Source organism: Mangifera indica, chromosome 7, assembly GCF_011075055.1.
Source record: "Mangifera indica cultivar Alphonso chromosome 7, CATAS_Mindica_2.1, whole genome shotgun sequence".
NCBI classification, from domain to species: domain Eukaryota; kingdom Viridiplantae; phylum Streptophyta; class Magnoliopsida; order Sapindales; family Anacardiaceae; genus Mangifera; species Mangifera indica.
The window spans coordinates 6,692,131-6,711,012 of record NC_058143.1 but is presented as its reverse complement, the minus strand read 5'-3'; the positions used below and the strand labels follow the sequence as shown (position 1 = coordinate 6,711,012).

Here is an 18,882-nt window from a genome sequence, read left to right as displayed (position 1 = left end):
TTGCACCCCTCGTCGGTGCGTTTTACGTTTTGTTTTACCCTTATCCGGTGCATTAATTCAAAATCATGTGATTGACTATTAATGCAAAATCACATAACGACAAGATGAGATATAAAAATTATATACTCACTCATTTGTGCATTCAAAGTGCAATGAACGGTGGGGAGTCCTCGTGTTACACCCTTCATTTTACGTCGGTGCGTTTTACGTTTTGTTTTACCTTTCTCCGGTGCCCGTGGGATTCGGGATCGCGTGGTGAAATGGAGAGGAAGGCGAATGGGAGCGTCGAGGATGCGGGAAGCAGGGTTAAATAAATATTTTGCGCGATGAATGGTGGGTGCGACCATACCAGCACTAATGCACCGGATCCCATCAGAACTCCGAAGTTAAGTGTGCTTGGGCGAGAGCAGTACTAGGATGGGTGACCTCCTGGGAAGTCCTCGTGTTGCACCCCTCGTTTTGCGTCGGTGCGTTTTACGTTTTGTTTTACCCTTATCCGGTGCATTAATTCAAAATCACATAACGACAAGATGAGATATAAAAATTATATACTCACTCATTTGTGCATTCAAAGTGCAATGAACGGTGGGGAGTCCTCGTGTTACACCCTTCATTTTACGTCGGTGCGTTTTACGTTTTGTTTTACCTTTCTCCGGTGCCCGTGGGATTCGGGATCGCGTGGTGAAATGGAGAGGAAGGCGAATGGGAGCGTCGAGGATGCGGGAAGCAGGGTTCAATAAATATTTTACGCAATGAATGGTGGGGTGACCATACCAGCACTAATGCACCGGCTCCCATCAGAACTCCGAAGTTAAGTGTGCTTGAGCGAGAGCAGTATTAGGATGGGTGACCTCCTGGGAAGTCCTCGTGTCGCACCCCTCGTTTTGCGTCGATGCGTTTTACGTTTTGTTTTACCCTTATCCGGTGCATTAATTCAAAATCACATAACGACAAGATGAGATATAAAAATTATATACTCACTCATTTGTGCATTCAAAGTGCAATGAACGGTGGGGAGTCCTCGTGTTGCACCCTTCATTTTACATCGGTGCGTTTTACGTTTTGTTTTACCTTTCTCCGGTGCCCGTGGGATTCGGGATCGCGTGGTGAAATGGAGAGGAAGGCGAATGGGAGCGTCAAGGATGCGGGAAGCAGGGTTAAATAAATATTTTGCGCAATGAATGGTGGGTGCGACCATACCAGCACTAATGCACCGGCCCCATCAGAACTCGAATTAAAGTGTGCTTGGGGCGAGAGCAGTATTAGGATGGGTGACATCCTGGGAAGTCCCTCGTGTCGCACCCCTCGTTTTGCGTCGGTGCGTTTTACGTTTTGTTTTACCCTTATCCGGTGAATTAATCCAAAATCACATAACGACAAGATGAGATATAAAAATTATATACTCACTCATTTGTGCATTCAAAGTGCAATGAACGGTGGGGAGTCCTCGTTTTACACCCTTCATTTTACGTCGGTGCGTTTTACGTTTTGTTTTACCTTTCTCCGGTGCCCGTGGGATTCGGGATCGCGTGGTGAAATGGTGAGAGGAAGGCGAATGGGAGCGTCGAGGATTCGGGAAGCAGGGTTAAATAAAATATTTTGCACGATAATGGTGGGTGCGACAATTACCAGCACTAATGCACCGGATCCCATCAGAACTCCGAAGTCAAGTGTGCTTGGGCGAGAGAGTATATGGATGGGTGACCTCCTGGGAAGTCCTCGTTTTACGTCGGTGTGTTTTACGTTTTGTTTTACCCTTATCCGGTGCATTAATACAAAATCATGTGATTGACTATTAATGCAAAATCACATAACGATAGATGAGATATAAAAATTATATTACTCACTCATTTGTGCATTCAAAGTGCAATGAACGGTGGGGAGTCCTCGTGTTACACCCTTCATTTACGTCGGTGCATTTTACGTTTTGTTTTACCTTTCTCCGGTACCCGTGGCATTCGGGATCGCGTGGTGGTGAAATGGAGAGGAAGGCGAATGGGAGCGTCGTGGATGGGAAGCAGGGTTAAATAAATATTTTGCGCTCAATGATGGTGGGTGCGACCATACAGCACTAATGCACCGGCTCCCATCAGAACTCGAAGTTAAGTGTGCTTGGGCGAGAGAGCAGTATTAGGATGGGCGACCTCCTGGGAAGTCCTCGTGTCGCACCCCTCGTTTTGCGTCGGTGCGTTTTTGTTTTGTATTTCCATTATCCGGTGAATTAATTCAAAATCACATAACGACAAGATGAGATATAAAATTATATACTCACTCATTTGTGCATTCAAAGTGCTAATGAACGGTGGGGAGTCCTCGTGTTAACCCTTCATTTTACGTCGGTGCGTTTTACGTTTTGTTTTACCTTTCTCCGGTGCCCGTGGGATTCGGGATCGCGTGGTGAAATGGAGAGGAAGGCGAATGGGAGCGTCGAGGATGCGGGGAAGCAGGGTTTAAATAAATATTTTGCACGATAAATGGTGGGTGCGACCATACCAGCACTAATGCACCGGATCCCATCAGAACTCCGAAGCTAAGTGTGCTTGGGCGAGAGCAGTACTAGGATGGGTGACCTCCTGGGAAGTCCTCGTTTTACGTCGGTGCGTTTTATGTTTTGTTTTACCCTTATCCGGTGCATTAATACAATTCATGTGATTGACTATTAATGCAAAATCACATAACGATAAGATGAGATATAAAAATTATATACTCACTCATTTGTGCATTCAAAGTGCAATGAACGGGTGGGGAGTCCTCGTGTTACACCTTCATTTTACGTCGGTGCGTTTTACGTTTTGTTTTACCTTTCTCGGTGCCCGTGGGATTCGGGATCGCGTGGTGAAATGGAGAGGAAGGCGAATGGGAGCGTCGAGGATGCGGGAAGCAGGGTTAAATAAATATTTTGCGCGATGAATGGTAGGTGCGACCATACCAGCACTAATGCACCGGATCCCATCAGAACTCCGAAGTTAAGTGTGTTTGGGCGAGAGCAGTACTGTACATAGGTGGGTACCTCCTTGGAGTCCTCGTGTTGCACCCCTCGTTTTGCGTCGGTGCGTTTTACGTTTTGTTTTACCCTTATCCGGTGCATTAATACAAAATCATGTGATTGACTATTAATGCAAAATCACATAACGATAAGATGAGATATAAAAATTATATACTCATTTGTGCATTCAAAGTGCAATGAACGGTGGGGAGTCCTCGTGTTACACCTTTCATTTTACGTCGGTGCGTTTTACGTTTTGTTTTACCTTTCTCCGGTGCCCGTGGGATTCGGGATCGCGTGGTGAAATGGAGAGGAAGGCGAATGGGAGCGTCGAGGATGCGGGAAGCAGGGTTAAATAAATATTTTGCACGATAAATGGTGGGTGCGACCATACCAGCACTAATGCACCGGATCCCATCAGAACTCCGAAGTCAAGTGTGCTTGGGCGAGAGCAGTACTAGGATGGGTGACCTCCTGGGAAGTCCTCGTTTTACGTCGGTGTGTTTTACGTTTTGTTTTACCCTTATCCGGTGCATTAATACAAAATCATGTGATTGACTATTAATGCAAAATCACATAAGATAAGATGAGATATAATAATTATATACTCACTCATTTGTGCATTCAAAGTGCAATGAACGTGGGGGGAGTCCTCGTGTTACACCCTTCATTTACGTCGGTGCATTTTACGTTTTGTTTTACCTTTCTCCGGTGCCCGTGGGATTCGGGATCGCGTGGTGAAATGGAGAGGAAGGCGAATGGGAGCGTCGAGGATGCGGGAAGCAGGGTTAAATAAATATTTTGCGCAATGAATGGTGGGGTGCGACCATACCAGCACTAATGCACGGCTCCATCAGAACTCCGAAGTTAAATGTGCTTGGGCGAGAGCAGTATTAGGATGGGTGACCTCCTGGGAAGTCCTCGTGTCGCACCCCTCGTTTTGCGTCGGTGCGTTTTACGTTTTGTTTTACCCTTATCCGTTGTGCATTAATTCAAAATCAACATAACGACAAGATGAGATATAAAAATTATATACTCACTCATTTGTGCATTCAAAGTGCAATGAACGGTGGGGAGTCCTCGTGTTACACCCTTCATTTTACGTCGGTGCGTTTTACGTTTTGTTTTACCTTTCTCCGGTGCCCGTGGGATTCGGGATCGCGTGGTGAAATGGAGAGGAAGGCGAATGGGAGCGTCGAGGATGCGGGAAGCAGGGTTAAATAAATATTTTGCACGATAAATGGTGGGTGCGACCATACCAGCACTAATGCACCGGATCCCATCAGAACTCCGAAGTCAAGTGTGCTTGGGCGAGAGCAGTACTAGGATGGGTGACCTCCTGGGAAGTCCTCGTTTTACGTCGGTGCGTTTTACGTTTTGTTTTACCCTTATCCGGTGCATTAATACAAAATCATGTGATTGACTATTAATGCAAAATCACATAACGATAAGATGAGATATAAAAATTATATACTCACTCATTTGTGCATTCAAAGTGCAATGAACGGTGGGGAGTCCTCGTGTTACACCCTTCATTTTACGTCGGTGCATTTTGCGTTTTGTTTTACCTTTCTCCGGTGCCCGTGGGATTCGGGATCGCGTGGTCAAATGGAGAGGAAGGCGAATGGGAGCGTCGAGGATGCGGGAAGCAGGGTTAAATAAATATTTTACGCAATGAATGGTTAGTGCGACAATACCAGCACTAATGCACCGGCTCCCATCAGAACTCCGAAGTTAAGTGTGCTTGGGCGAGAGCAGTATTAGGATGGGTGACCTCCTGGGAAGTCCTCGTGTCGCACCCCTCGTTTTGCGTCGGTGCGTTTTACGTTTTGTTTTACCCTTATCCGGTACATTAATTCAAAATCACATAACGACAAGATGAGATATAAAAATTATATACTCACTCATTTGTGCATTCAAAGTGCAATGAACGGTGGGGACTCCTCGTGTTACACCCTTCATTTTACGTCGGTGCATTTTACGTTTTGTTTTACCTTTCTCCGGTGCCCGTGGGATTCGGGATCGCGTGGTGAAATGGAGAGGAAGGCGAATGGGAGCGTCGAGGATGCGGGAAGCAGGGTTCAATAAATATTTTACGCAATGAATAGTGGGTGTGACCATACCAGCACTAATGCACCGGCTCCCATCAGAACTCCGAAGTTAAGTGTGCTTGAGCGAGAGCAGTATTAGGATGGGTGACCTCCTGGGAAGTCCTCGTGTCGCACCCCTCGTTTTGCGTCGGTGCGTTTTACGTTTTCTTTTACCCTTATCCGGTGCATTAATTCAAAATCACATAACGACAAGATGAGATATAAAAATTATATACTCACTCATTTGTGCATTCAAAGTGCAATGAACGGTGGGTAGTCCTCGTGTTACACCCTTCATTTTACGTCGGTGCGTTTTACGTTTTGTTTTACCTTTCTCCGGTGCCCGTGGGATTCGGGATCGCGTGGTGAAATGGAGAGGATGGCGAATGGGAGCGTCGAGGATGCGGGAAGCAGGGTTAAATAAATATTTTGCGCGATGAATGGTGGGTGCGACCATACCAGCACTAATGCACCGGATACCATCAGAACTCCGAAGTTAAGTGTGCTTGGGCGAGAGCAGTATTAGGATGGGTGACCTCCTGGGAAGTCTTCGTGTTGCACCTCTCGTTTTACGTCGGTGCGTTTTACGTTTTGTTTTACCCTTATCCGGTGCATTAATTCAAAATCACATAACGACAAGATGAGATATAAAAATTATATACTCACTCATTTGTGCATTCAAAGGGCAATGAACGGTGGGGAGTCCTCGTGTTACACCCTTCATTTTACGTCGGTGCGTTTTACGTTTTGTTTTACCTTTCTCCGGTGCCCGTGGGATTCGGGATCGCGTGGTGAAATGGAGAGGATGGCGAATGGGAGCGTCGAGGATGCGGGAAGCAGGGTTAAATAAATATTTTGTGCGATGAATGGTGGGTGCGACCATACCAGCACTAATGCACCGGATCCCATCAGAACTCCGAAGTCAAGTGTGTTTGGGCGAGAGCAGTACTAGGATGGGTGGCCTCCTAGGAAGTCCTCGTGTTGCACCCCTCGTTTTGCGTCGGTGCGTTTTACGTTTTGTTTTACCCTTATCCGGTGCATTAATTCAAAATCATGTGATTGACTATTAATGCAAAATCACATAACGACAAGATGAGATATAAAAATCATAAACTCACTCATTTGTGCATTCAAAGTGCAATGAACGGTGGGAAGTCCTCGTGTTACAGCCTTCATTTTACATCGGTGCGTTTTACGTTTTGTTTTACCTTTCTCCGGTGCTCGTGGGATTCGGGATCGCGTGGTGAAATGGAGAGGAAGGCGAATGGGAGCGTCGACGATGCGGGAAGCAGGGTTAAATAAATATTTTACGCAATGAATGGTGGGTGCGACCATACCAGCACTAATGCACCGGATCCCATCAGAACTTTGAAGTTAAGTGTGCTTGGGCGAGAGCAGTACTAGGATGGGTGACCTCCTGGGAAGTCCTCGTGTTGCACACCTTGTTTTGCCTCGGTGCGTTTTACGTTTTGTTTTACCCTTATCCGGTGCATTAATTCAAAATCATGTGATTGACTATTAATACAAAATCACATAACGACAAGATGAGATATAAAAATTATATACTCACTCATTTGTGCATTCAAAGTGCAATGAACGGTGGGGAGTCCTCGTGTTACACCTTTCATTTTACGTCGGTGCGTTTTACGTTTTGTTTTACCTTTCTCCGTTGCCCGTGGGATTCGGGATCACGTGGTGAAATGGAGAGGAAGGCGAATGGGAGCGTCGAGGATGCGGGAAGCAGGGTTAAATAAATATTTTGCGCGATAAATGGTGGGTGCGACCATACCAGCACTAATACACCGGATCCCATCAGAACTCCGAAGCTAAGTGTGCGAGAGCAGCACTAGGATGGGTGACCTCCTGGGATGTCCTCGTGTTGCACCCGTCGTTTTCCGTCGCTGCGTTTTACGTTTTGTTTTACCCTTATCCGGTGCATTAATTCAAAATCATGTGATTGACTATTAATGCAAAATCACATAACGACAAGATGACATATAAAAATTATATACTCACTCATTTGTGCATTCAAAGTGCAATGAACGGTGGGGAGTCCTCGTGTTACACCCTTCATTTTACGTCGGTACGTTTTACGTTTTGTTTTACCTTTCTCCGGTGCCCGTGGGATTCGGGATCGCGTGGTGAAATGGAGAGGAAGGCGAATGGGAGCGTCGAGGATGGGGGAAGCAGGGTTAAATAAATATTTTGCGCGATGAATGGTAGGTGCGACCATACCAGCACTAATGCACCGGATCCCATCAGAACTCCGAAGTTAAGTGTGCATGGGCGAGAGCAGTACTAGGATGGGTGATCTCCTGGGAAGTCCTCGTGTTGCACCCGTTGTTTTGCGTCGGTGCGTTTTACGTTTTGTTTTACCCTTATCCGGTGCATTAATTCAAAATCATGTGATTGACTATTAATGCAAAATCACATAACGACAAGATGAGAAATAAAAATTATATACTCACTCATTTGTGCATTCAAAGTGCAATGAACGGTGGGGAGTCCCCGTGTTACACCCTTCATTTTACGTCGGTGCGTTTTACGTTTTGTTTTACCTTTCTCCGGTGCCCGTGGGATTCGGGATCGCGTGGTGAAATGGAGAGGAAGGCGAATGGGAGCGTCGAGGATGCGGGAAGCAGGGTTAAATAAATATTTTACGCGTTGAATGGTGGGTGCAACCATACCAGCACTAATGCACCGGATCCCATCAGAACTTCGAAGCTAAGTGTGCTTGGGCGAGAGCAGTACTATGATGGATGACCTCCTGGGAAGTCCTCGTGTTGCACCCCTCGTTTTGCCTCGGTGCATTTTACGTTTTGTTTTAACCTTATCCGGTGCATTAATTCAAAATCATGTGATTGACTATTAATTCAAAATCACATAACGACAAGATGAGATATAAAAATTATATACTCACATATTTGTGCATTCAAAGTGCAATGAACGGTGGGGAGTCCTCGTGTTACACCTTTCATTTTACATCGGTGCGTTTTACGTTTTGTTTTACCTTTCTCCGGTGCCCGTGGGATTCGGGATCGCGTGGTGAAATGGAGAGGAAGGCGAATGGGAGCGTCGAGGATGCGGGAAGCAGGGTTAAATAAATATTTTGCGCGATGAATGGTGGGTGCGACCATACCAGCACTAATGCACCGGATCCCATCAGAACTCCGAAGTTAAGTGTGTTTGGGCGTGAGCAGTACTAGGATGGGTGACCTCCTGGGAAGTCTTCGTGTTGCACCCCTCGTTTTGCGTCGGTGCGTTTTACGTTTTGTTTTACCCTTATCCGGTGCATTAATTCAAAATCACGTGATTGACTATTAATACAAAATCACATAACGACAAGATGAGATATAAAAATTATATACTCACTCATTTGTGCATTCAAAGTGCAATGAACGGTGGGGAGTCCTCGTGTTACACCCTTCATTTTACGTCGGTGCGTTTTACGTTTTGTTTTACCTTTCTCCGGTGCCCGTGGGATTCAGGATCGCGTGGTGAAATGGAGAGGAAGGCGAATGGGAGCGTCGAGGATGCGGGAAGCAGGGTTAAATAAATATTTTGCGCGATGAATGGTGGGTGCGACCATACCAGCACTAATGCACCGGATCCCATCAGAACTTCGAAGCTAAGTGTGCTTGGGCGAGAGCAGTACTAGGATGGGTGACCTCCTGGGAAGTCCTCGTGTTGCACCCCTCGTTTTGCCTCGGTGAGTTTTACGTTTTGTTTTACCCTTATCTGGTGCATTAATTCAAAATCATGTGATTGACCATTAATGCATAATCACATAACGACAAGATGAGATATAACAATTATATACTCACATATTTGTGCATTCAAAGTGCAATGAACGGTGGGGAGTCCTCGTGTTACACCCTTCATTTTACATCGGTGCATTTTAAGTTTTGTTTTACCTTTCTCCGGTGCTCGTGGGATTCGGGATCGCGTGGTGAAATGGAGAGGAAGGCGAATGGGAGCGTCGAGGATGCGGGAAACAGGGTTAAATAAATATTTTGCGCGATGAATGGTGGTTGCGACCATACTAGCACTAATGCACCGGATCCCATCAGAACTCCGAAGCTAAGTGTGCTTGTGCGAGAGCAGTACTAGGATGGGTGACTTCCTGGGAAGTCCTCGTGTTGCACCCCTCGTTTTGCATCGGTGCGTTTTACGTTTTGTTTTACCCTTATCCAGTGCATTAATTCAAAATCATGTGATTGACTATTAATGCAAAATCACATAACGACAAGATGAGATATAAAAATTATATACTCACTCATTTGTGCATTCAAAGTGCAATGAACGGTGGGGAGTCCTCGTGTTACACCCTTCATTTTACGTCGGTGCGTTTTACGTTTTGTTTTACCTTTCTCCGGTGCCTGTGGGATTCGGGATCGCGTGGTGAAATGGAGAGGAAGGCGAATGGGAGCGTCGAGGATGCGGGAAGCAGGGTTAAATAAATATTTTGCGCGATGAATGGTGGGTGCGACCATACCAGCACTAATGCACCGGATCCCATCAGAACTCCGAAGCTAAGTGTGCTTGGGCGAGAGCAGTACTAGGATGGGTGACCTCCTGGGAAGTCCTCGTGTTGCACCCCTCATTTTGCCTCGGTTGGTTTTACGTTTTGTTTTACCTTTATCCGGTGCATTAATTCAAAATCATGTGATTGACCATTAATGCAAAATCACATAACGACAAGATGAGATATAAAACTTGTATACTCACTCATTGGTGCATTCAAAGTGCAATGAACGGTGGGGAGTCCTCGTGTTACACCCTTCATTTTACATCGGTGTGTTTTACGTTTTGTTTTACCTTTCTCCGGTGCCCGTGGGATTCGGGATCGCGTGGTGAAATGGAGAGGAAGGCGAATGGGAGCGTCGAGGATGCGAGAAGCAGGGTTAAATAAATATTTTGCGTGATGAATGGTGGGTGCAACCATACCGGCACTAATGCATCGGATCCCATCAGAACTCCGAAGTTAAGAGTGTTTGGGCAAAAGCAGTACTAGGATGGGTGACCTCCTTGGAAGTCCTCGTGTTGCACCCCTCGTTTTGTCTCGATGCGTTTTACGTTTTGTTTTACCCTTATCCGGTGCATTAATTCAAAATCATGTGATTGACTATTAATTCAAAATCGCATAACGACAAGATGAGATATAAAAATTATATACTCATTTGTGCATTCAAAGTGCAATGAACGGTGGGGAGTCCTCGTGTTACACCCTTCATTTTACATCGGTGCGTTTTACATTTTGTTTTACCTTTCTCCGGTGCCCGTGGGATTCGTGATCGCGTGGTGAAAGGGAGAATAAGGCGAATGGGAGCGTTGAGGATGCGAGAAGCAGGGTTAAACAAATATTTTGCGCGATGAATGGTGGGTGCATCCATACCAGCACTAATGCATCAGATCCCATCAGAACTCAGAAGTTAAGAGTGCTTGGGCAAGAATAGTACTAGGATGGGTGACCTCATGGGAAGTCGTCGGGTTGCACCCCTCGTTTTGCCTCAGTGCGTTTTACGTTTTGTTTTACCCTTATCCAGTGCATTAATTCAAAATCATGTGATTGACTATTAATTCAAAATCACATAACGACAAGATGAGGTATAAAAATTATATACTTAGTTGTGCATTCAAAGTGCAATGAACGGTAGGGAGTCCTCGTGTTACACCCTTCATTTTACATCGGTGTGTTTTATGTTTTGTGTTACCTTTCTTCGGTGCCCGTGGGATTCGGGATCGCGTGGTGAAATGGAGAGGAAGGCGAATGGGAGCGTCGAGGATGGAGGAAGCAGGGTTAAATAAATATTTTGCGCTACGAATGGTGGGTGCAACCATACTAGCACTAATGCATCGGATCCCATCAGAACTCCGAAGCTAAGAGTGTCTGGGCAAGAATAGTACTAGGATGGGTGACCTCATGGGAAGTCCTCGGGTTGCACCCCTCGTTTTGCTTCAGTGCGTTTTACATTTTGTTTTACCCTTATCCGGTGCATTAATTCAAAATCATGTGATTGACTATTAATTCAAAATCACATAACGACAAGATGAGGTATAAAAATTATATACTTATTTGTGCATTCAAAGTGCAATGAACGGTAGGGAGTCCTCGTGTTACACCCTTCATTTTACATCGGTGTGTTTCATGTTTTGTGTTACCTTTCTCGGTGCCCGTGGGATTCGGGATCGCGTGGTGAAAGGGAGAAGAAGGCGAATGGGAGCGTCGAGGATGCGGGAAGTAGGGTTAGATAAATATTTTGCGCGATGAATAGTGGGTGCGACCATACCAGCATTAATGCACCAGATCCCATCAGAACTCCGAAGTAAAGTGAGCTTGGGCGAGAGCAGTACTAGGATGGATGACCTCCTGGGAAGTCCTCGTGTTGCACCCCTCGTTTTGCCTCGGTGAGTTTTACGTTTTGTTTTACCCTTATCCGGTGCATTAATTCAAAATCATGTGATTGACTATTAATTCAAAATCACATAACGACAAGATGAGATATAAAAATTATATACTCATTTGTGCATTCAAAGTGCAATGAACTGTGGGGAGTCCTCGTGTTACACCCTTCATTTTACATCGGTGCGTTTTACGTTTTGCTTTACCTTTCTCCGGTGCCCGTGGGATTCGTGATCACGTGGTGAAAGGGAGAAGCAGGCAAATGGGAGCATTGAGGATGCGGGAAGCAGGGTTAAATAAATATTTTGCGCGATGAATGGTGCGTGCGACCATACCAGCACTAATGCACCGGATCCTATCAGAACTCCGAAGTTAAGTGTGCTTGGGCGAGAGCAGTACTAGGATCGGTGACCTCCTAGGAAGTCCTCGTGTTGCACCCTCGTTTTGCCTCGGTGCGTTTTACGTTTTTTTTACCCTTATCCGGTGCATTAATTCAAAATCATGTGATTGACTATTAATTCAAAATCACATAACGACAAGATGAGATATAAAAATTATATACTCATTTGTGCATTCAAAGTGCAATGAACTGTGGGGAGTCCTCGTGTTACACCCTTCATTTTACATCGGTGCGTTTTACGTTTTGCTTTACCTTTCTCCGGTGCCCGTGGGATTCGGGATCGCGTGGTGAAAGGGAGAAGAAGGCGAATGGGAGCGTCGAGGATGCGGGAAGTAGGGTTAGATAAATATTTTGCGCGATGAATAGTGGGTGCGACCATACCAGCATTAATGCACCGGATCCCATCAGAACTCCGAAGTAAAGTGAGCTTGGGCGAGAGCAGTACTAGGATGGATGACTTCCTGGGAAGTCCTCGTGTTGCACCCCTCGTTTTACCTCGATGAGTTTTACGTTTTATTTTACCCTTATCCGGTGCATTAATTCAAAATCATGTGATTGACTTTTAATTCAAAATCACATAACGACAAGATGAGATATAAAAATTATGTGCTCATTTGTGCATTCAAAGTGCAATGAACGGTGGGGAGTCCTCGTGTTACACCCTTCATTTTACATCGGTGCGTTTTACGTTTTGTTTTACCTTTCTCCGATGCCCGTGGGATTCGTGACCGCGTGGTGAAAGGGAGAAGAAGGCGAATGGGAGCGTTGAGGATGCGGGAAGCAGGGTTAAATAAATATTTTGCGCAATGAATGGTGGGTGCAACCATACCAGCACTAATGCATCGGATCCCATCAGAACTCCGAAGTTAAGAGTGTTTGGGCAAGAGCAGTATTAGGATGGGTGACCTCCTAGGAAGTCCTCGTGTTGCACCCCTCGTTTTGCCTCGGTGCATTTTACGTTTTGTTTTACCCTTATCCGGTGCATTAATTCAAAATCATGTGATTGACTATTAATTCAAAATCACATAACGGCAAGATGAGATATAAAAATTATATACTCATTTGTGCATTCAAAGTGCAATGAACGGTAGGGAGTCCTCGTGTTACACCCTTCATTTTACATCGGTGCGTTTTATGTTTTGTGTTACCTTTCTCCAGTGCCCGTGGGATTCGGGATCGAGTGGTGAAAGGGAGAAGAAGGCGAATAGGAGCGTCAAGGATGCGGGAAGTAGGGTTAGATAAATATTTTGCGCGATGAATAGTTGGTGCGACCATACCAGCATTAATGCACCGGATCCCATCAGAACTCCGAAGTAAAGTGAGCTTGGGCGAGAGCAATACTAGGATGGATGACCTCCTGGGAAGTCCTCGTGTTGCACCCCTCGTTTTGCCTCGATGAGTTTTACGTTTTGTTTTACCCTTATCCAGTGCATTAATTCAAAATCATGTGATTGACTATTAATTCAAAATCACATAACGACAAGATGAGATATAAAAATTATATACTCATTTGTGCATTCAAAGTGCAATGAACTGTGGGGAGTCCTCGTGTTACACCCTTCATTTTACATCGGTGCGTTTTACGTTTTGCTTTACCTTTCTCCGGTGCCCGTGGGATTCGTGATCACGTGGTGAAAGGGAGAAGCAGGCAAATGGGAGCATTGAGGATGCGGGAAGCAGGGTTAAATAAATATTTTGCGCGATGAATGGTGCGTGCGACCATACCAGCACTAATGCACCGGATCCTATCAGAACTCCGAAGTTAAGTGTGCTTGGGCGAGAGCAGTACTAGGATCGGTGACCTCCTAGGAAGTCCTCGTGTTGCACCCCTCGTTTTGCCTCGGTGCGTTTTACGTTTTGTTTTACCCTTATCCGGTGCATTAATTCAAAATCATGTGATTGACTATTAATTCAAAATCACATAACGACAAGATGAGATATAAAAATTATATACTCATTTGTGCATTCAAAGTGCAATGAACTGTGGGGAGTCCTCGTGTTACACCCTTCATTTTACATCGGTGCGTTTTACGTTTTGCTTTACCTTTCTCCGGTGCCCGTGGGATTCGGGATCGCGTGGTGAAAGGGAGAAGAAGGCGAATGGGAGCGTCGAGGATGCGGGAAGTAGGGTTAGATAAATATTTTGCGCGATGAATAGTGGGTGCGACCATACCAGCATTAATGCACCGGATCCCATCAGAACTCCGAAGTAAAGTGAGCTTGGGCGAGAGCAGTACTAGGATGGATGACTTCCTGGGAAGTCCTCGTGTTGCACCCCTCGTTTTACCTCGATGAGTTTTACGTTTTATTTTACCCTTATCCGGTGCATTAATTCAAAATCATGTGATTGACTTTTAATTCAAAATCACATAACGACAAGATGAGATATAAAAATTATGTGCTCATTTGTGCATTCAAAGTGCAATGAACGGTGGGGAGTCCTCGTGTTACACCCTTCATTTTACATCGGTGCGTTTTACGTTTTGTTTTACCTTTCTCCGATGCCCGTGGGATTCGTGACCGCGTGGTGAAAGGGAGAAGAAGGCGAATGGGAGCGTTGAGGATGCGGGAAGCAGGGTTAAATAAATATTTTGCGCAATGAATGGTGGGTGCAACCATACCAGCACTAATGCATCGGATCCCATCAGAACTCCGAAGTTAAGAGTGTTTGGGCAAGAGCAGTATTAGGATGGGTGACCTCCTAGGAAGTCCTCGTGTTGCACCCCTCGTTTTGCCTCGGTGCATTTTACGTTTTGTTTTACCCTTATCCGGTGCATTAATTCAAAATCATGTGATTGACTATTAATTCAAAATCACATAACGGCAAGATGAGATATAAAAATTATATACTCATTTGTGCATTCAAAGTGCAATGAACGGTAGGGAGTCCTCGTGTTACACCCTTCATTTTACATCGGTGCGTTTTATGTTTTGTGTTACCTTTCTCCAGTGCCCGTGGGATTCGGGATCGAGTGGTGAAAGGGAGAAGAAGGCGAATAGGAGCGTCAAGGATGCGGGAAGTAGGGTTAGATAAATATTTTGCGCGATGAATAGTTGGTGCGACCATACCAGCATTAATGCACCGGATCCCATCAGAACTCCGAAGTAAAGTGAGCTTGGGCGAGAGCAATACTAGGATGGATGACCTCCTGGGAAGTCCTCGTGTTGCACCCCTCGTTTTGCCTCGATGAGTTTTACGTTTTGTTTTACCCTTATCCAGTGCATTAATTCAAAATCATGTGATTGACTATTAATTCAAAATCACATAACGACAAGATGAGATATAAAAATTATATGCTCATTTGTGCATTCAAAGTGCAATGAATGGTGGGGAGTCCTCGTGTTACACCCTTCATTTTACATCGGTGCGTTTTACGTTTTGCTTTACCTTTCTCCGATGCCTGTAGGATTCGTGACCGCGTGGTGAAAGGGAGAAGAAGGCGAATGGGAGCGTTGAGGATGCGGGAAGCAGGGTTAAATAAATATTTTGCGCAATGAATGGTGGGTGCAACCATACCAGCACTAATGCATCGGATCCCATCAAAACTCCGAAGTTAAGAATGTTTGGGCAAGAGCAGTACTAGGATGGGTGACCTCCTTGGAAGTCCTCGTGTTGCACCCCTCGTTTTGCCGCGGTGCGTTTTACGTTTTGTTTTACCCTTATCCGGTGCATTAATTCAAAATCACATAACGACAAGATGAGATATAAAAATTATATACTCATTTGTGCATTCAAAGTGCAATGAACGGTGGGGAGTCCTCGTGTTACACCCTTCATTTTACATCGATGCGTTTTACATTTTGTTTTACCTTTCTCCGGTGCCCGTGGGATTCGTGATCGCGTGGTGAAAGGGAGAAGAAGGCGAATGGGAGCGTTGAGGATGCGGGAAGCAGGGTTAAATAAATATTTTGCGCAATGAATGGTGGGTGCAACCATACCAGCACTAATGCATCGGATCCCATCAGAACTCCGAAGTTAAGAGTGTTTGGGCAAGAGCAGTATTAGGATGGGTGACCTCCTGGGAAGTCCTCGTGTTGCACCCCTCGTTTTGCCTCGGTGCATTTTACGTTTTGTTTTACCCTTATCCGGTGCATTAATTCAAAATCATGTGATTGACTATTAATTCAAAATCACATAACGGCAAGATGAGATATAAAAATTATATACTCATTTGTGCATTCAAAGTGCAATGAACGGTAGGGAGTCCTCGTGTTACACCCTTCATTTTACATCGGTGCGTTTTATGTTTTGTGTTACCTTTCTCCAGTGCCCGTGGGATTCGGGATCGAGTGGTGAAAGGGAGAAGAAGGCGAATAGGAGCGTCAAGGATGCGGGAAGTAGGGTTAGATAAATATTTTGCGCGATGAATAGTTGGTGCGACCATACCAGCATTAATGCACCGGATCCCATCAGAACTCCGAAGTAAAGTGAGCTTGGGCGAGAGCAATACTAGGATGGATGACCTCCTGGGAAGTCCTCGTGTTGCACCCCTCGTTTTGCCTCGATGAGTTTTACGTTTTGTTTTACCCTTATCCGGTGCATTAATTCAAAATCATGTGATTGACTATTAATTCAAAATCACATAACGACAAGATGAGATATAAAAATTATATGCTCATTTGTGCATTCAAAGTGCAATGAATGGTGGGGAGTCCTCGTGTTACACCCTTCATTTTACATCGGTGCGTTTTACGTTTTGCTTTACCTTTCTCCGGTGCCTGTGGGATTCGTGACCGCGTGGTGAAAGGGAGAAGAAGGCGAATGGGAGCGTTGAGGATGCGGGAAGCAGGGTTAAATAAATATTTTGCGCAATGAATGGTGGGTGCAACCATACCAGCACTAATGCATCGGATCCCATCAAAACTCCGAAGTTAAGAATGTTTGGGCAAGAGCTGTACTAGGATGGGTGACCTCCTTGGAAGTCCTCGTGTTGCACCCCTCGTTTTGCCGCGGTGCGTTTTACGTTTTGTTTTACCCTTATCCGGTGCATTAATTCAAAATCACATAACGACAAGATGAGATATAAAAATTATATACTCATTTGTGCATTCAAAGTGCAATGAACTGTGGGGAGTCCTCGTGTTACACCCTTCATTTTACATCGGTGCGTTTTACGTTTTGCTTTACCTTTCTCCGGTGCCCGTGGGATTCGTGATCACGTGGTGAAAGGGAGAAGCAGGCAAATGGGAGCATTGAGGATGCGGGAAGCAGGGTTAAATAAATATTTTGCGCGATGAATGGTGCGTGCGACCATACCAGCACTAATGCACCGGATCCTATCAGAACTCCGAAGTTAAGTGTGCTTGGGCGAGAGCAGTACTAGGATCGGTGACCTCCTAGGAAGTCCTCGTGTTGCACCCCTCGTTTTGCCTCGGTGCGTTTTACGTTTTGTTTTACCCTTATCCGGTGCATTAATTCAAAATCATGTGATTGACTATTAATTCAAAATCACATAACGACAAGATGAGATATAAAAATTATATACTCATTTGTGCATTCAAAGTGCAATGAACTGTGGGGAGTCCTCGTGTTACACCCTTCATTTTACATCGGTGCGTTTTACGTTTTGCTTTACCTTTCTCCGGTGCCCGTGGGATTCGGGATCGCGTGGTGAAAGGGAGAAGAAGGCGAATGGGAGCGTCGAGGATGCGGGAAGTAGGGTTAGATAAATATTTTGCGCGATGAATAGTGGGTGCGACCATACCAGCATTAATGCACCGGATCCCATCAGAACTCCGAAGTAAAGTGAGCTTGGGCGAGAGCAGTACTAGGATGGATGACTTCCTGGGAAGTCCTCGTGTTGCACCCCTCGTTTTACCTCGATGAGTTTTACGTTTTATTTTACCCTTATCCGGTGCATTAATTCAAAATCATGTGATTGACTTTTAATTCAAAATCACATAACGACAAGATGAGATATAAAAATTATGTGCTCATTTGTGCATTCAAAGTGCAATGAACGGTGGGGAGTCCTCGTGTTACACCCTTCATTTTACATCGGTGCGTTTTACGTTTTGTTTTACCTTTCTCCGATGCCCGTGGGATTCGTGACCGCGTGGTGAAAGGGAGAAGAAGGCGAATGGGAGCGTTGAGGATGCGGGAAGCAGGGTTAAATAAATATTTTGCGCAATGAATGGTGGGTGCAACCATACCAGCACTAATGCATCGGATCCCATCAGAACTCCGAAGTTAAGAGTGTTTGGGCAAGAGCAGTATTAGGATGGGTGACCTCCTAGGAAGTCCTCGTGTTGCACCCCTCGTTTTGCCTCGGTGCATTTTACGTTTTGTTTTACCCTTATCCGGTGCATTAATTCAAAATCATGTGATTGACTATTAATTCAAAATCACATAACGGCAAGATGAGATATAAAAATTATATACTCATTTGTGCATTCAAAGTGCAATGAACGGTAGGGAGTCCTCGTGTTACACCCTTCATTTTACATCGGTGCGTTTTATGTTTTGTGTTACCTTTCTCCAGTGCCCGTGGGATTCGGGATCGAGTGGTGAAAGGGAGAAGAAGGCGAATAGGATCGTCAAGGATGCGGGAAGTAGGGTTAGATAAATATTTTGCGCGATGAATAGTTGGTGCGACCATACCAGCATTAATGCACCGGATCCCATCAGAACTCCGAAGTAAAGTGAGCTTGGGCGAGAGCAATACTAGGATGGATGACCTCCTGGGAAGTCCTCGTGTTGCACCCCTCGTTTTGCCTCGATGAGTTTTACGTTTTGTTTTACCCTTATCCAGTGCATTAATTCAAAATCATGTGATTGACTATTAATTCAAAATCACATAACGACAAGATGAGATATAAAAATTATATGCTCATTTGTGCATTCAAAGTGCAATGAATGGTGGGGAGTCCTCGTGTTACACCCTTCATTTTACATCGGTGCGTTTTACGTTTTGCTTTACCTTTCTCCGGTGCCTGTGGGATTCGTGACCGCGTGGTGAAAGGGAGAAGAAGGCGAATGGGAGCGTTGAGGATGCGGGAAGCA

The 18,882-nt window shown here is 45.2% G+C and overlaps 37 non-coding genes and 5 pseudogenes across 37 annotated transcripts; all 42 read left to right on the top strand.

Annotated features, from left to right (window-relative positions):
* Positions 1 to 335: 335 nt before the first annotated feature.
* LOC123221971 lies at positions 336 to 454 on the top strand. The gene has a single exon (XR_006503334.1). It is a non-coding gene; the product is annotated as a 5S ribosomal RNA (ribosomal RNA).
* Positions 455 to 760: 306 nt separating this feature from the next.
* Positions 761 to 879, top strand: LOC123222158. The gene has a single exon (XR_006503513.1). It is a non-coding gene; the product is annotated as a 5S ribosomal RNA (ribosomal RNA).
* A 307-nt stretch (positions 880 to 1,186) lies between these two features.
* On the top strand, positions 1,187 to 1,305 carry LOC123222192 (annotated as a pseudogene).
* A 309-nt stretch (positions 1,306 to 1,614) lies between these two features.
* LOC123222184 lies at positions 1,615 to 1,733 on the top strand (annotated as a pseudogene).
* A 320-nt stretch (positions 1,734 to 2,053) lies between these two features.
* On the top strand, positions 2,054 to 2,172 carry LOC123222181 (annotated as a pseudogene).
* A 307-nt stretch (positions 2,173 to 2,479) lies between these two features.
* Positions 2,480 to 2,598, top strand: LOC123222146. Its single transcript, XR_006503501.1, has one exon. It is a non-coding gene; the product is annotated as a 5S ribosomal RNA (ribosomal RNA).
* Positions 2,599 to 2,915: 317 nt separating this feature from the next.
* LOC123222179 lies at positions 2,916 to 3,037 on the top strand (annotated as a pseudogene).
* A 329-nt stretch (positions 3,038 to 3,366) lies between these two features.
* Positions 3,367 to 3,485, top strand: LOC123222157. The gene has a single exon (XR_006503512.1). It is a non-coding gene; the product is annotated as a 5S ribosomal RNA (ribosomal RNA).
* A 319-nt stretch (positions 3,486 to 3,804) lies between these two features.
* Positions 3,805 to 3,921, top strand: LOC123222165. The gene has a single exon (XR_006503520.1). It is a non-coding gene; the product is annotated as a 5S ribosomal RNA (ribosomal RNA).
* A 310-nt stretch (positions 3,922 to 4,231) lies between these two features.
* Positions 4,232 to 4,350, top strand: LOC123222156. Its single transcript, XR_006503511.1, has one exon. It is a non-coding gene; the product is annotated as a 5S ribosomal RNA (ribosomal RNA).
* Positions 4,351 to 4,669: 319 nt separating this feature from the next.
* LOC123222122 lies at positions 4,670 to 4,788 on the top strand. Its single transcript, XR_006503480.1, has one exon. It is a non-coding gene; the product is annotated as a 5S ribosomal RNA (ribosomal RNA).
* Positions 4,789 to 5,095: 307 nt separating this feature from the next.
* On the top strand, positions 5,096 to 5,214 carry LOC123222107. The gene has a single exon (XR_006503465.1). It is a non-coding gene; the product is annotated as a 5S ribosomal RNA (ribosomal RNA).
* Positions 5,215 to 5,521: 307 nt separating this feature from the next.
* On the top strand, positions 5,522 to 5,640 carry LOC123222108. Its single transcript, XR_006503466.1, has one exon. It is a non-coding gene; the product is annotated as a 5S ribosomal RNA (ribosomal RNA).
* Positions 5,641 to 5,947: 307 nt separating this feature from the next.
* LOC123222078 lies at positions 5,948 to 6,066 on the top strand. Its single transcript, XR_006503436.1, has one exon. It is a non-coding gene; the product is annotated as a 5S ribosomal RNA (ribosomal RNA).
* Positions 6,067 to 6,399: 333 nt separating this feature from the next.
* Positions 6,400 to 6,518, top strand: LOC123222075. The gene has a single exon (XR_006503433.1). It is a non-coding gene; the product is annotated as a 5S ribosomal RNA (ribosomal RNA).
* A 333-nt stretch (positions 6,519 to 6,851) lies between these two features.
* On the top strand, positions 6,852 to 6,964 carry LOC123222183 (annotated as a pseudogene).
* A 333-nt stretch (positions 6,965 to 7,297) lies between these two features.
* On the top strand, positions 7,298 to 7,416 carry LOC123222076. Its single transcript, XR_006503434.1, has one exon. It is a non-coding gene; the product is annotated as a 5S ribosomal RNA (ribosomal RNA).
* A 333-nt stretch (positions 7,417 to 7,749) lies between these two features.
* LOC123222074 lies at positions 7,750 to 7,868 on the top strand. The gene has a single exon (XR_006503432.1). It is a non-coding gene; the product is annotated as a 5S ribosomal RNA (ribosomal RNA).
* Positions 7,869 to 8,201: 333 nt separating this feature from the next.
* Positions 8,202 to 8,320, top strand: LOC123222067. Its single transcript, XR_006503425.1, has one exon. It is a non-coding gene; the product is annotated as a 5S ribosomal RNA (ribosomal RNA).
* Positions 8,321 to 8,653: 333 nt separating this feature from the next.
* LOC123222063 lies at positions 8,654 to 8,772 on the top strand. Its single transcript, XR_006503421.1, has one exon. It is a non-coding gene; the product is annotated as a 5S ribosomal RNA (ribosomal RNA).
* A 333-nt stretch (positions 8,773 to 9,105) lies between these two features.
* On the top strand, positions 9,106 to 9,224 carry LOC123222117. The gene has a single exon (XR_006503475.1). It is a non-coding gene; the product is annotated as a 5S ribosomal RNA (ribosomal RNA).
* Positions 9,225 to 9,557: 333 nt separating this feature from the next.
* Positions 9,558 to 9,676, top strand: LOC123222058. Its single transcript, XR_006503416.1, has one exon. It is a non-coding gene; the product is annotated as a 5S ribosomal RNA (ribosomal RNA).
* A 333-nt stretch (positions 9,677 to 10,009) lies between these two features.
* LOC123222119 lies at positions 10,010 to 10,128 on the top strand. The gene has a single exon (XR_006503477.1). It is a non-coding gene; the product is annotated as a 5S ribosomal RNA (ribosomal RNA).
* Positions 10,129 to 10,457: 329 nt separating this feature from the next.
* LOC123222150 lies at positions 10,458 to 10,576 on the top strand. Its single transcript, XR_006503505.1, has one exon. It is a non-coding gene; the product is annotated as a 5S ribosomal RNA (ribosomal RNA).
* Positions 10,577 to 10,905: 329 nt separating this feature from the next.
* Positions 10,906 to 11,024, top strand: LOC123222120. Its single transcript, XR_006503478.1, has one exon. It is a non-coding gene; the product is annotated as a 5S ribosomal RNA (ribosomal RNA).
* Positions 11,025 to 11,352: 328 nt separating this feature from the next.
* On the top strand, positions 11,353 to 11,471 carry LOC123222098. The gene has a single exon (XR_006503456.1). It is a non-coding gene; the product is annotated as a 5S ribosomal RNA (ribosomal RNA).
* Positions 11,472 to 11,800: 329 nt separating this feature from the next.
* LOC123222132 lies at positions 11,801 to 11,919 on the top strand. Its single transcript, XR_006503488.1, has one exon. It is a non-coding gene; the product is annotated as a 5S ribosomal RNA (ribosomal RNA).
* A 327-nt stretch (positions 11,920 to 12,246) lies between these two features.
* On the top strand, positions 12,247 to 12,365 carry LOC123222103. The gene has a single exon (XR_006503461.1). It is a non-coding gene; the product is annotated as a 5S ribosomal RNA (ribosomal RNA).
* A 329-nt stretch (positions 12,366 to 12,694) lies between these two features.
* Positions 12,695 to 12,813, top strand: LOC123222093. Its single transcript, XR_006503451.1, has one exon. It is a non-coding gene; the product is annotated as a 5S ribosomal RNA (ribosomal RNA).
* Positions 12,814 to 13,142: 329 nt separating this feature from the next.
* LOC123222142 lies at positions 13,143 to 13,261 on the top strand. Its single transcript, XR_006503497.1, has one exon. It is a non-coding gene; the product is annotated as a 5S ribosomal RNA (ribosomal RNA).
* A 329-nt stretch (positions 13,262 to 13,590) lies between these two features.
* On the top strand, positions 13,591 to 13,709 carry LOC123222131. The gene has a single exon (XR_006503487.1). It is a non-coding gene; the product is annotated as a 5S ribosomal RNA (ribosomal RNA).
* A 329-nt stretch (positions 13,710 to 14,038) lies between these two features.
* Positions 14,039 to 14,157, top strand: LOC123222102. The gene has a single exon (XR_006503460.1). It is a non-coding gene; the product is annotated as a 5S ribosomal RNA (ribosomal RNA).
* Positions 14,158 to 14,486: 329 nt separating this feature from the next.
* Positions 14,487 to 14,605, top strand: LOC123222092. The gene has a single exon (XR_006503450.1). It is a non-coding gene; the product is annotated as a 5S ribosomal RNA (ribosomal RNA).
* Positions 14,606 to 14,934: 329 nt separating this feature from the next.
* Positions 14,935 to 15,053, top strand: LOC123222139. Its single transcript, XR_006503495.1, has one exon. It is a non-coding gene; the product is annotated as a 5S ribosomal RNA (ribosomal RNA).
* A 329-nt stretch (positions 15,054 to 15,382) lies between these two features.
* Positions 15,383 to 15,501, top strand: LOC123222148. The gene has a single exon (XR_006503503.1). It is a non-coding gene; the product is annotated as a 5S ribosomal RNA (ribosomal RNA).
* A 303-nt stretch (positions 15,502 to 15,804) lies between these two features.
* On the top strand, positions 15,805 to 15,923 carry LOC123222084. Its single transcript, XR_006503442.1, has one exon. It is a non-coding gene; the product is annotated as a 5S ribosomal RNA (ribosomal RNA).
* Positions 15,924 to 16,252: 329 nt separating this feature from the next.
* LOC123222138 lies at positions 16,253 to 16,371 on the top strand. Its single transcript, XR_006503494.1, has one exon. It is a non-coding gene; the product is annotated as a 5S ribosomal RNA (ribosomal RNA).
* A 329-nt stretch (positions 16,372 to 16,700) lies between these two features.
* LOC123222162 lies at positions 16,701 to 16,819 on the top strand. The gene has a single exon (XR_006503517.1). It is a non-coding gene; the product is annotated as a 5S ribosomal RNA (ribosomal RNA).
* A 303-nt stretch (positions 16,820 to 17,122) lies between these two features.
* On the top strand, positions 17,123 to 17,241 carry LOC123222130. Its single transcript, XR_006503486.1, has one exon. It is a non-coding gene; the product is annotated as a 5S ribosomal RNA (ribosomal RNA).
* A 329-nt stretch (positions 17,242 to 17,570) lies between these two features.
* Positions 17,571 to 17,689, top strand: LOC123222101. The gene has a single exon (XR_006503459.1). It is a non-coding gene; the product is annotated as a 5S ribosomal RNA (ribosomal RNA).
* A 329-nt stretch (positions 17,690 to 18,018) lies between these two features.
* On the top strand, positions 18,019 to 18,137 carry LOC123222091. Its single transcript, XR_006503449.1, has one exon. It is a non-coding gene; the product is annotated as a 5S ribosomal RNA (ribosomal RNA).
* A 329-nt stretch (positions 18,138 to 18,466) lies between these two features.
* Positions 18,467 to 18,585, top strand: LOC123222137. Its single transcript, XR_006503493.1, has one exon. It is a non-coding gene; the product is annotated as a 5S ribosomal RNA (ribosomal RNA).
* Positions 18,586 to 18,882: the final 297 nt, after the last annotated feature.